Source organism: Micrasema longulum, unplaced genomic scaffold (genome assembly GCF_059751315.1).
Source record: "Micrasema longulum isolate JH-2025_06_02 unplaced genomic scaffold, ASM5975131v1 h1tg003099l, whole genome shotgun sequence".
NCBI lineage: Eukaryota > Metazoa > Arthropoda > Insecta > Trichoptera > Brachycentridae > Micrasema > Micrasema longulum.
In genome coordinates, this window is record NW_028280199.1 from 82,684 (window position 1) to 95,957 (window position 13,274).

The following is a 13,274-nucleotide window of genomic DNA, read 5'->3' on the forward strand; positions in this document are numbered from 1 at the left end:
CATTATATAGCGAGAAATATTTGTGTTAGAAGCTGAGTGTGAGTAATTTTGTATCCGCTAATTCGCTGAAGAAGATCACTTCAAGAGTAGGAAGTGCAGATGTGAGTTAAGAAAATAGACTGAGGCCAAGAACAACCTTTGACCTACTGATTGTTAACAATCATCATTCACTACACGAAGACAAATAGCTAGAGGAGAAAAAGCCTAAAGGTATCATATAGCTAGGCTCTAAGTGTTGCCATTAAATTGGACATGTATTTTGCTACGTATACTCGTTTGAAAATGTATAAATTCGTTAAGGTATCGAGCAAAACAATTACGAGTATTTTGAGTTAGAGAATAATTTTGTATTCTTGGTATTTTTACTGCATCGGCGTTAAAACAGTATAATCAGTTAAGGAACGCATCGGACAGCAAGCTGAATGACGTTTTAACTGTGTCCAAATATCACATACCGATGGCAATATTCTGAAAGCAAATAAAGCGTTGTGAGTTGTCAGTATTTTGAAGGCGACAATTTGGGAAACGGACCGACTTAGCGGGTATTTGACCCCCCACGTAGAGAGCGTACAATCTTCAATTTGCCAAGAAATAAATGTAATAAAATAGAATGGCCGATCTCATGTAAAGCAAGACGTGTTTCATTATGTCATTCACAAATTTCTGACGAAAATCGGCGACCGGTTTCACGAATCTATCCAATTATATTTTTTCCGGCGGAATTGTACCAAAATGGAAATGAAATGACAATCACGTAACCATTGTGAGTCTGCACAAGGAAAGCGTGACAAGAGACGAGTAGGCAGCAGGAGACAAAGAAGGAAGATTAGAGTTCGTGATGTCGAATGGAAGAATGGGGAAGATTGAATCCAAAGGTAGGCACGTTTGAATTAAAAACTCCTTTGACGAAGATCTACAGACATTTCAGTACCGATTCTCCAGGGTCGGTGAACCTGGATTTTTTGCGGACTTTTCGTTCAATATGATAACTCTGCGGGCGTCTTTAATTAATCAGCATTGGCGCTATCGTGAATGCGTAATTTATAAAAACACCTGTTGACTTTGATGGATAGTTGTAGATTTTGAAGAGTAGCAGTAAAAGCAGGATAAAGGGAACTTAAACAGGGTAAAGCTTTTGCTAAAATAGAAACACCAAGTAACAAGTAACTAGTCTTGCTGGTATGGAGGTTGGATCGTTGGCGGAACAATTGCCAAGTACAACCGTTTCGCGCAATACGCTTTAATTCGATTTAAAAACACTGAAAAATGAAGAAAAATATGCAAGAAAACACATTCCTAGACATGGTCTCGGCTAATGGAGCGTGTTTTATAAAATCGTTAGGACATTGCCAATGTGCAGATAGTAATTTGGTAATGTATCCAAAATAAAACAAGTTTATTGGATTATAATTCTACTTTATTTTTTATAAGATATACAAAAGGTATATTGTGACGCGTTTCACATGATATAAACGTTGCATATAAAACAAATAATAACATAGGGAAAAAATTGAAAAATTGTAAAGAGAATATAAATATTCTGGATAAAAGTGGCATTTACAAATTATGACATGTGAGGAATGCGATGCCATTTATATTGGTCAGTCAGGCAGATCTTTTAATGTTAGATTCAAAGAACATAAAAGTGCATTCATTAAACAAAAACCAGAAAAATCCCAATTCGCAAAACATCTCATAAACAACAAACATAATTTGACAAACAAAAATAAACCTGAACCATTACACGTAGAAAATAAAGGCTATAGACTCAATCTTTTAGAACAGCTAGAAATAATAAAAAATGACAAAAACCCTGCTAATATACTTATAAATGAACAGTTAGACCTAGTTAATTCACCTTTACTTAATATTTTCGAAAAATAAAAACTAAATTATTTATAATTGTAGTCTTGTAATTGTAAATTTGTTATTCCATATTATTTACGAGTATAGTATTTTTTTATTATATACCTACTACATATATAAAAACTTGTCATGTTCCCAATAAATTAAATTAAAATGAAATAATATTATAAAATCTGAATGTATTTTACCTTAGTTGACATTAAACATGAATGAACCTGTGTAAAACACCAATGTAGAGTTTCAACAATAATTTTCAAAATAAACCTGTATAAATGTAATCAATATTTTTATAATTATAATATCAATTTTAAAGTCATACCCTTACAAATGTTTTTAAATAATGGAAGGTTTTTCCCCAATATAACCAAAATATTCCTATAATATACTCAGTATACCCTAATTGAATTTTAATTACTCTACTTATTTTGGCTTGTATAGAAATCCACAAACATAAAATAGCAATTATTTTTAGTATATGAGGAAACTTTGTAAATATTTAAGTTAGTTTGTTTGAAAATGTCCTAACAAGACGAAACGCGTCACAATACACCCTTTGTATATTTTATAAAAAATAAAGTAGAATTAGAATCCAATAAACTTGTTTTATTTTGGATACATTACCAAATAAAATATATGGAATTCTACCAATTGTCTGCATACACAATAAATAAGTGCAGATAGTATTTAACAAAATCTTGTTAACAACATTGATATAGGTATTCAAGTACAGTTTTTTTTTTAATATTTGTAATAATATTTACAACGGTAGAGTTCGGTATAAAATTATTGAATTCAAACAAAAAGGCATCACAATTTGCAATCTGTTATACTAGAACTAAATGACGAAAAGTAAAAACGAATGGGAATAAATTGAACTAATCATAACTGCGTAAGTTACTTGAAAGTTTTACCTCCAATATAAAAGATACTCCACATTTTGTAATAACTACATACACATGTTTTCGTCTTAAAAAAGAAGAACATAAAGAGATATTTTTGTTCATCGACTTGGTGTTGATTTTGAAGAACTCCATAATATAATGATTATGATAAAATTATAAATGAACTTATCAATGAAACTTCTTGGGTTACTTTCTTTATTTTAATATTTTAACCAACGAGCGCTTTCGCCTCAGTAGGCATCTTTCATCATGATCTCGGCGAAAGCGCTTGTTGTTCAAAATAATAAAAAGTAAAACTAAACCAGTTTATTTATAATTTTATCATTAACTATGGAGTTTTATCAAGAAATATCAACAAAAAACATCAATATTATCCATAATATAAATTTAACATAAAGATCAAACACTGTTTTGAGTCTATGTAAAACCGTTAATTATTAAACAAAAAATTCGTATAACTGTTTCGCCTTGTTAGGGCATTTTCAAACGAATGTGATGATTAAATGGACTGAAGGTCTTTATATATATGCATATAGTTATATTATTCTCGTCGGCCTCGTGGTGTAATGGTAAGCGCGTTTGCCTGCCATGCGAGAGGTCTCGGGTTCGATTCCCGGCATGGTAGTTATGAAATATTGATTTGAAAGGGTGTTTTTAGACAATAATATTTTCATAGTCCCTGGACTCGTACCTGAAACGTAATACTGATCCTCTTGCCTTCATGTAAAATGAAACAAGATACGCTGCTATCGGTGTACTAATGCAGTGTCCTATGCATCATTAGGTGCGGAAAGAGAATTATGATGATGATTACGAAATTCTAGGTTTTAAGTAATAATCGTATTGTCTAGAAGTTAAATTAAAATTTATGTTTTTGTAAAAAAAAAATTTTTAGTATTTTTTAATAATATGCTTGCTTCAACTTTTAATTCTGTTGAATCCCAAGTCAACACAGGTCTCTTGGCCACATAGATTTAGGGATATGTTATTATTTATTTTGTAATTTGCATCTTTATTGAACAAATGAATAAATAAAATTAAAATATAAAAAAATGAAAGTATCAAGTTCGGCATGGGCAATGATTATAATTATGGGAAAATCCAATAGTTAAGAGTCAGGCCAGATGTTTGAATGCCGAACCTGATGGATCAAAATTTGTTGCAACACAGGAAAAACCTTTTTGAGAGGAGAATATGGAAGTCTAGGCATTTACAGGGCTTATGACCTGTCATTGGCTGGTTTAAGTGATCACTTTACACACTGTGTAACATTCACTATTGTGCCTATGCTTAAACATCCATATTTCTCAATTCTTCCATCTTTTGATTTTTGTGAAGTAAAAGAGCTGAAGACCTTTATCATGTGGGTAAGATTCAACAGGGTAAGAAACTCAGGACCTTAAGAATGGTAGGCGTATACGCCAACCACTACACACATTTTTAAATTTTTTAACTGATAGTAGACATCGAGTAGAAAACACGAGTTTTGGCACAATTTCCGATCAAAAACTACATTTTTTATCTGCCTAGACATATAAAATATTAGTCATTTACACTAGAATAAAAATAATAAACTCAACAATATTTGAGTATGTCCAAATGCTTGCAGACTGGCTGGATTTTTTCCCTAGGGAGTATTTGATTTTTTAAAAATAAAAAATAATAAATTTTAAATGACAGGTCATAAGCCTGAACTTCCATACTCCCTTCTCAAAAATGTTTTCCTTCTCTGTTGAAATGAATTTAAATAATAAAATCTGTTGAATGTTCTCAATTTTGCAACTCTTGCTAAATTCATGTACATATTTATTGAGCTTTTTGTATAATGCACATGTACATTGGCGGTCTTATTGCATTAAAACATATCTTCAAACAAACAAAAACAGACTAGTCAAGGTTTATACTTACAAATGTAATGATGTGTATTTTATGGGCAGATAGCGCTTGTAGGATTTTATATTTATTAAAATAAAACGGATGGATATATCAATACATTAAAAAAAAAAAAAATTTGCGTTCTTATGATTAACCCAAATATAACGACTTTGGGAGCATTTTCAAGAAGTTGTAAATAATTCACTATTAGAAAATGGGAATCAAGTTGGGGTAGAGTGGGCTTCGAAACTCGGACCTCTGATCCGTGAGCCCGCAACACTAACCACGAGACCACAACCCGATTTCGCACGAATCCAGTATCTGTATGAATGAATGAATGAATGACAAACACGACGCTCTACAAAGCCGAAGCTAGCCGATTAGGCCGACAATCTCTTTAAGCCCGATGTCCTTTATTTACTGCCGGCTATTGTACTACTACTACTACTACCATTATGTCATTTTACCATAGGAGTAAACAAAGAGGATAGACCGCCACACACGAATATCCTGACATACATTTTTAGCTTCCTCCACTGTTATACCTCTTGTTATACATGCCCTTCGGTTGTGTCAGCTTTTGACATGACCAGACTTAACAATTTGGTTTATCTAATTATGCCACGTCTTTATTGGTCATTTTCGTCCTACGTTACTATTCATTTTACCATTCTTTCTTCATGACCAAACCATCTCAGTGCCCATTTCTTTACTTTATCAAATATACCAGTCTCAAATTTGCACTCTCGCCTGATTCCATAATTCGTAACCCGTCATTCTTTGATTTCCCAAACATTCGTCTAAGAGATCGCAATTAGACCGCGTTCAGTCCGCTTTCTCCTTCGTCTGCCAGGGCCAAACGGCAGAAGTAATCCATATACTCGCATCGCTGGTGCATGCTAACGGGAGAACAAGTTTGCTAGCGGATTGGCGATTATTCCCTGGTCTGAATCTCGACCAGAGGTGGTCATCGGAAGCTGCAGCGCGAAGCAGGTGGACTGAGGAATGCCGAAAGAAGTAATGGTGACACGCATTACCACACCTCACGCATTAAACTCCCGTAAGAGTAATGAGACGAGTTATGATGTAAATTAGAAGAACAGAAGATGCTAAGATGAGATACGATGAACGGATATTTGCATAGGAATTTTAAACAAATTTGTTTCACTTTTAATCTGGTGCGATACAGCTCAATTCTTTAGTGTGTGTATGATAAATATTTTTTAGTTCCCTTTCTTGTACGTTGCACATGTTTTTTTTACAGTGAAATGCTATTTATTTCAAATATTCAAATGCAGATATAATCTGGTAGGTTTCTTAAAATCTATCTGGCCGGCAAATAGATTATTTAAAATATAAATTATTCGCATCCTCAGTCGTAATTTTAAACATGGCTGTTTTGAGTTATGAATGCAGATTAACAACTTTTTTTTCTCTTTCTCTTTTTTCGAGGGAGATATGCCACAAATTTCCGTATTCTTTGAAATCAATTGAGAAAAATAGCGAAAATAATTATGACGCTACAGTGTTTTCTCATATTTTAACAGTCAAATAAGCAAATACCACATAAAAAATTAAGCACTCTAATGCCAATATAAATTAAGTTAAGAGCATTTATAAATTCTAAAATGTTTTTTTGGCTCTTTTTTGGCAAAATGGCACAGTAGTACACATAGTTCTAGGGGTGCGAATCCATATTTCGTAAATAAATACTTTTAAAAACGCAGATTTCGTAAACATTTGAATTTGAAGATAAATATGGAAGAAAAAAAAGACTTTAAAGGGAAAGCTAGTTCATTTTAGAATACTAATTTAGGGGCTAGTTTCATCACAAAAAGTCTAAAAAGAACCGTTTTTGTCAAAACGAGCGAAATAGGTTGTGTTCTTACTTTTGCCAAGCAACTTATTGTGCCCATTTCGACAAAAACGCAACAATTATTTCGCTTTTTTGGTGCACTGGCTCTTAAAGGACTTCTCTGGCATGCCGCGTGGATAACTCTGATAAAGTACCGTGGAAGGTAAAGCATTTGTACACGGAATGGGGTGGTAGCATCACTAATATAAATGTACAATTGGTACGGGCGATCTTTATACCAAAAAAATGTTCAAGTAAAACGAAAAAGAAAAAATGGAGGAATGACTGAATCGTGTTTGTTGTTCGTTTAATTACGTACAGGGAATATCAATTGGTATCCCACACGTAGGGCACAATTACAGGAATTTAACCGCCATTTCCTATAAATATTTATCGAAGCTTATAGATTATGATGTTAAAATAATAACAGTACCTACACACGCATTACCCGGACAGAGCCATTTAAATATTTTCGTCTTGGGCGATCTTACAGGTTTACACTTTAAGAACCGATTCTATATGAACATTTAATCAAAATTAAAAATACCCTGTAAAATACATTACTTATTTTTTAAATAAATCTGTGCGTTCTTACATCATATTTCAATTTTGGGGGCAATGTCAATATGTAAATATATCACTATTAGAAAATGGGAATTTAGTTTATGTGTGGTTATTTTTATTATTTTTGTGTTTTACAATGTGCATACGTTACAATTGCAAAATATACTATTTCATAAACAAAAAAAAAATACCCCAAAGACATGACCTGTGTGTGCGTATACATTTTATTTTAAATTACAAATAAGGCTACTCACTGGAAGAAAACGATAGATATTGAAAAAAAAATATATATTAGAACATACAAAACAATAATGCATAAGAAAGCCGATTTTCTTCATAGTTTAAGATCAGCTAACATATTGAAACTGGCAAGTTATTTTTTTATACACGAAAAAATGCATATGATTGAAATAAAAGTGTGATTTCATGCAAAATGCAAGTTGAAGAAAAAATTCGCAATGCCGAACCTGGAATTGCACACAGAAGCAAATTTCGAAATTAAGATTAATCAAGGAAATCGGATCAAAATCTTAATTTAATTAATTACAGAGGGAAAAAAAATGATATTGTGCAATAATGTAAATAATTCGCGGTTGAATCAAAACATATAATTATAATTATTATAATTAATAATTTATTTATTTTACAGTCAAGAATGATATAATAACATAAAAAAGATACAGCTTAAAGACAGACCAGCGAAGTTTCGAAATAAAAATCATACATATAAAATTGTGGTACAACAAAAGGGTGTGTTTGTGTGTATTTGTATGAGAGTAAGTGTAGAGGTGTGTTTGTGTGTATTATAAAAGATTAAATAATAAATCCACATCATTCCCTTTCCGCACCTAATGGTGCATATAGCAGTGCGTAAGTACACCAATCGCAGCGTATCTTGATCATTTTTTTTACATGAAGGTAATATCATCGGTATTACGCTTCAGGTACAAGTCTAGGGACTATGAAATATTCTAGTTTGAAAACACCCTTTGAAATAAATATTTCATATCAACCATGTCGGGAATCGAACCCGAGACCTCTTGCATGGTAGGCAAACGCGCTGAACATTACACCACGAGGCCGATAATAATAATTTATGGTTATTTTAAATATAATTTTCAAAAAGCGATAGTGTGGAATATATTTTGAATAAGTAGATATCACCGTTGATCTTGATATCAAAGTTCATTAACGAAAAATATAAATAAAGGTAGTCATGATCATAACGACCTGTTACGAAAGAGTTTAAAAACCCTTTAAGTTCTTCCTCTATTACGTAATGAATGATGGGTCTATCATTAGAAAAGGTTGGAAAGGGTCGATGGAGGGTAGCGTTAAACAGACCGCAGTAATAAATAATATTTCCCCTTTAATAAAGCTATTAAACATAGCAATATTTGAAAAACTACAGTAAGCGAGAGAGATTAAACGCATCAATAAGCCATTCCATCTCAGTAGAGTGGGAGAACACTCGCCTTCGAACCCGAGGGTCAAGGGATCAAACTTTGATTAATAAGTCAATCATAGAGTGGAATAGTCGTGTGTAGGCTTGCTACGAAGTTAATGTAAAATGGCTGTAATGTAACACCAGAAATTTGTGAGATTTATATAACATCAGCACAACTAACGGTCTTGAATAATTTTTAGATAATGTGACCTCATTACACTGATGTAATGAAACATAACATATTATGCTGATATATTCAGTACAGTAAAAAATTATAAGTACGTCATTATAAGCGTACAATATAAAAATGCGTCGTTTTAAAATCACGCGCCTCTAGCGTTTGAATCAGCAATATTAGACACCACTTGCAAAAAAATCATCGATTGTGGGTCCATGCACGAAAAGGAGTAGGCAGTCTTAAAGAGAAACAGTTAAAATATGTATAGGCACTTCATTGAAGATAAAAACTGCCGTGGATTCAGAAATCCGCAAGTAGGTCATCAAGCGGTTAGTCATCAAGAGGAATGGTAGGTATGGATGGTTGAAATCAACATACATAAGTACCACGTGTACGAGTGTAGGGGTTATCGTTTAAGGAGGTAAAGCCAAGCGAGAAACTGCTGCTCATTTGCGAAAATTGGTCCATGAGGTCAGTCACGCCTCTGTTAACCACCTCCGATATATTCCACTATCCATATTAACAGCATGTTTAATTATTGTAAATAATGGCACTTTAACGAAAATAAATAACCCGGCTTAAGCGATGTCTAGTTTCAGAATGAATCGATTGTTATTTGATACGTTTGTACAAGTTCCTGACCGATCCTTTTCTTCCCCCGAGACAGGTGACATCACGAGCGTGGGGGCATGGCGTCCCACGGAGACATTCGGATGTAACTGTTAAGAGATCTGGACACTCAAAATACCTGATCGTCGGATAACCGTTATAGCAATCGGTGATGCCACTTACCTGCAACAAAAGAGAAACACAAATCAAATCCATGAACAAGAAAACGTCTAGTAAACAAGAGAAATGGGCATTTAAAAATGTCATACGCATATTAGGAAGAAGAATTTATATACTACCGGCGCTTAATAAAAACCAGATAATCATGATGGATGTAGTAAAAGAGACTTTGCCGCCACCCATAAGCCTATTCATCAAAAGGGACACAAATATTTTACTTGTAGTGTTAAGATAATAGGAGAAAAATTAGGGATTTAAAAAAATTAAATCTCATCAAAATAAGATACCTACATTGTATCTTCGTTTCAAAGACATCCAACCGCGAGCGTTACTAAGATTTAATTAAGTGTGCGGATAAAGAATTGGAATATGATTAACGTGGGAATTTGAGGAAGTGGTACATACATCTATATAATGTGGTGGAATAAAATTAATCAAATATGTAATATGCGATGAAGTGGAAAATTAAAATGACCTATCGACATCAATTTATCTATTTGACACTTGCATGTGACTCGCGGAGCTGGCATAACATATTTTGAAAAATGTTGGATCTTAGTCATAGCCAGTAAAGGAATTCGCTTACCGTTTCGATAAAGTGGAATTTATTTAGTGGGTCTGGTCTCCGTTAGTGTTTCTAAATTAGTTGTAAAACGCCATTATTGTGTAGACCTTATGATAATAATAACTGTGCGTGCGGCCAGTAACATTATAAAAACAGGTTTTGTTTACGATGGCCTGCAATTCGATGCAGCAATATGTTTATATTGATGGCATAATGATATGGTCAATATGGGGAAGGTTTTTATCAAGCGAAGAGCTGAAAGGGAATATTTTTAAAGAACACGGTAGAGAACGTTTCGATCGAATAACTGTTTTCTTGTGGTTAGAAATATTTTCAGATAAACCAACTATTGTCAACACAGAACATAGGAATTGAAGACTGGAGCACCTCTTCAAACCGGTATTACATCACTGATGATTCACCAAAGATCATCGAACGATTTAATGAACCAATGACAAATTTAATAAAGCGTTTAAATGATAATGATGCATAACATGAATAGATGCTTAAAAATACGACGGAGTGAGTTAAAGTTTCAGCTAATGCTTCTATTAATCTTCTGATTCTTAATCTTCGGTTAATCTTGTGATGATGATTATGACTACCATTTTTAACGTATTTTGTTATTTTGTTTCAGGTGTTCGGAAGATTATTCGGAGGGTGCACTTTCGAATAAGGTAAGAATTAAAGCTATTTTTAATACCCACGTGTTGACGACTCGTCAAGAGTCGAGAACCAAGAACCGTTCCGATCCTTGAATTCTGAGCCAGCGATAAATTTCAACGGAATCAATAAGTTTAATGTGGACTCAATGACCAAAGAGCGAGAACCGGTTACGGGCTGCGCAGTTATCCAGGACTGTGTGGGCCAACAAAATACCGTTCCTTCCCAATGTCAAGTGTATCGCGGGAACGGAGGAGAACGATATAAAAAATGTATTAAAATACACCTTTAAACCTTTTTTATGGTATTCAAAAACTTAAAACATAAAACAAATCGTGAATTTCTTTAGAAGTATAAAAAACGAAAGCCAAGCGCTTGTGGAAATAAATATTATTTTTATTTTTAAATATATCCAGAAGCAAGATTTTTTACACCACAACATTTTTTGACCATCTTAAATAATTAAATAAATAAAGAAACGCCATGTCGTCACTGTTTGTTCACTCGCTGAGCAGATACAACGATGTTTATTCAATATTAACGTGCAAAATTTCTTCTGACCGAGATTTGACATGCGGAAAATATGGACGAGCGTGTAATCGGTAATAAAACGCCTAAAAGCGTTCTCAGTGTGAAGTTTGTTCTATCTATGCATTGATATTGACTGGTGAAAATATATACTATGCATAAGCGAATGTAGGTCTTGCTTGCGCAGATTATTTCTCAGCTTAATAACTAATAACTAGTGACGGAAACGCGGTGTCGCTATAGGGGAAAAGGAGAGAAATTTACCAGTAGAAACATTCATAATTAAATGGTCTCTCGTATATTAACATGTGCGAGTTTATCTATGAACAATTTATATTCACTACCTTAAGAGAACTGTAAAATCACGAAGGATCAAATAAATCGTTCCCATATCCGCCAATGTGCTGTAAATGCGAACGAGATAAGTTCCAGTTGGAAGCAGATATTTTCGGAGCAGTTTATTGACTTGCGTAGCTGTGAAATGGACTAGAGTTACGTTTAAATCAATAAAAAACAATTATGTAAATTAAACAAACTAATTTGCATAAGCCGTCAATAACCTTTTTATACACTGTGTTGTTCCGCAGACAGTTTTTTCCATATAGAAATAAATTTACACAGTAGTTTAAAATGAGGCGTTTAAATAAACACAAGACATTGAATTAATTTGTATTTGAACTGGAGTAAAACTGAAACATTAATGTTTAGTATCTACATTGTGTTCAAGGAAAAATTGCATTGCTGATATTACTCCGAATTCGGCGCCTGTTTGTAAGAGTAATCAATGCGCAAAAGCGTTGAAATAAAATATCGTAAATAGTGTGACAACCGATTAGGACACCTCATTACGAACGATTCGGTACACAATGATTTACCGTGTTATATCGGCAAGCGACGGAATTTGTCTTAAAAGCGATCGTTGGAATTGATTTCATTCCAGGGTTATTAGAGTCCCAGCTTCCCGTTACGACGGACCTTAAAAAAGGCTGAACACGACGAGAGAATCATCACATAATACATCACGCAATTATGTATTAGTTCTTATACAGATATATTTATAGAACTAAAAGGCGCAGAAAAGAACACAGATAAAGTTCTAAGAACTATTCTCCGCGAACTTACAGCAATGTAGACCATTTTTTCTATCCCCGAGGTACTCATTAATCATACGGTATGGAATATTATTTAATCGTGATGTAAGCTCACGGACTACTCGCGTATTATTTGTTAGGAATAAATTATTATTAAGGCTACAATTATTGTTAATTATTTACTACTTGCATTGGCTGAGGGGTAAATCGTTTTAATTAGAAGCTTTCTTCTGTTACACGTAGATTAAGTAATAATACAAATGAATTACTGCGTGTTTTGGATACAGTCATTGACTAATAAATATTACAATTTTAACTTACCGATTCGCCTGGTCTAAGACTTTGAAATTAAAACATCTAATTTTATTTTTAAAACACGAGTTTTCTTTTACGGTATCTATGCAAAAATAACACGTTGCTTTGCAAAAAAGATAACAACAATTTTTACATTTCAGATTTTTTAAACGCTGGACGAGATTTCTCATAAAAGATTTGTGATTCAACAATTGATGTGCATAATATTTTTTAATGCGGAAAAAAATATGGGTTACAAAAAAAAAAACATTTTGTTAATACGACAGGAGGTTGAAACGTTTTGGTTTCACGATACACCTACAGATACCAAAGGCGATCCGTGTATAGAAGCGATTATGCGCAACCTACCATTATATTTGACTAACCATAATGATGTTTTACTGTAACTTTATTTACAGAAAAATAAATAAATAACTACATTTTTGAAAATCATTTCCACCGTTTGTATTTTTATCCTAATATAAATATTAATATATTAATAATAATAAATTCATAATAATTATTAATGAAGCGCGCGCAGCGCCTGCGGTGAGCCAATAAACTAGCCGATTATGCCAGTTTATTTATACAAATAAGTATACTATATTTTGAATGTCTTAACCCCAGTGCGGGTTTTTTCTCCCAGATTAAACTTGC

The 13,274-nt window shown here is 33.2% G+C and overlaps 1 long non-coding RNA gene across 1 annotated transcript in view; it reads left to right on the forward strand.

Moving 5' to 3' along the window:
- Positions 1-12,470, forward strand: part of LOC148271100 (uncharacterized) — a 68,047-nt gene extending 55,577 nt beyond the window's left edge. Inside the window, exon 2 of the long non-coding RNA XR_015825201.1 lies at positions 10,679-12,470. This is a non-coding gene — a long non-coding RNA (uncharacterized LOC148271100). The remainder of the gene's footprint in view (positions 1-10,678) is intronic.
- The last annotated feature ends 804 nt before the right edge of the window (positions 12,471-13,274 follow it).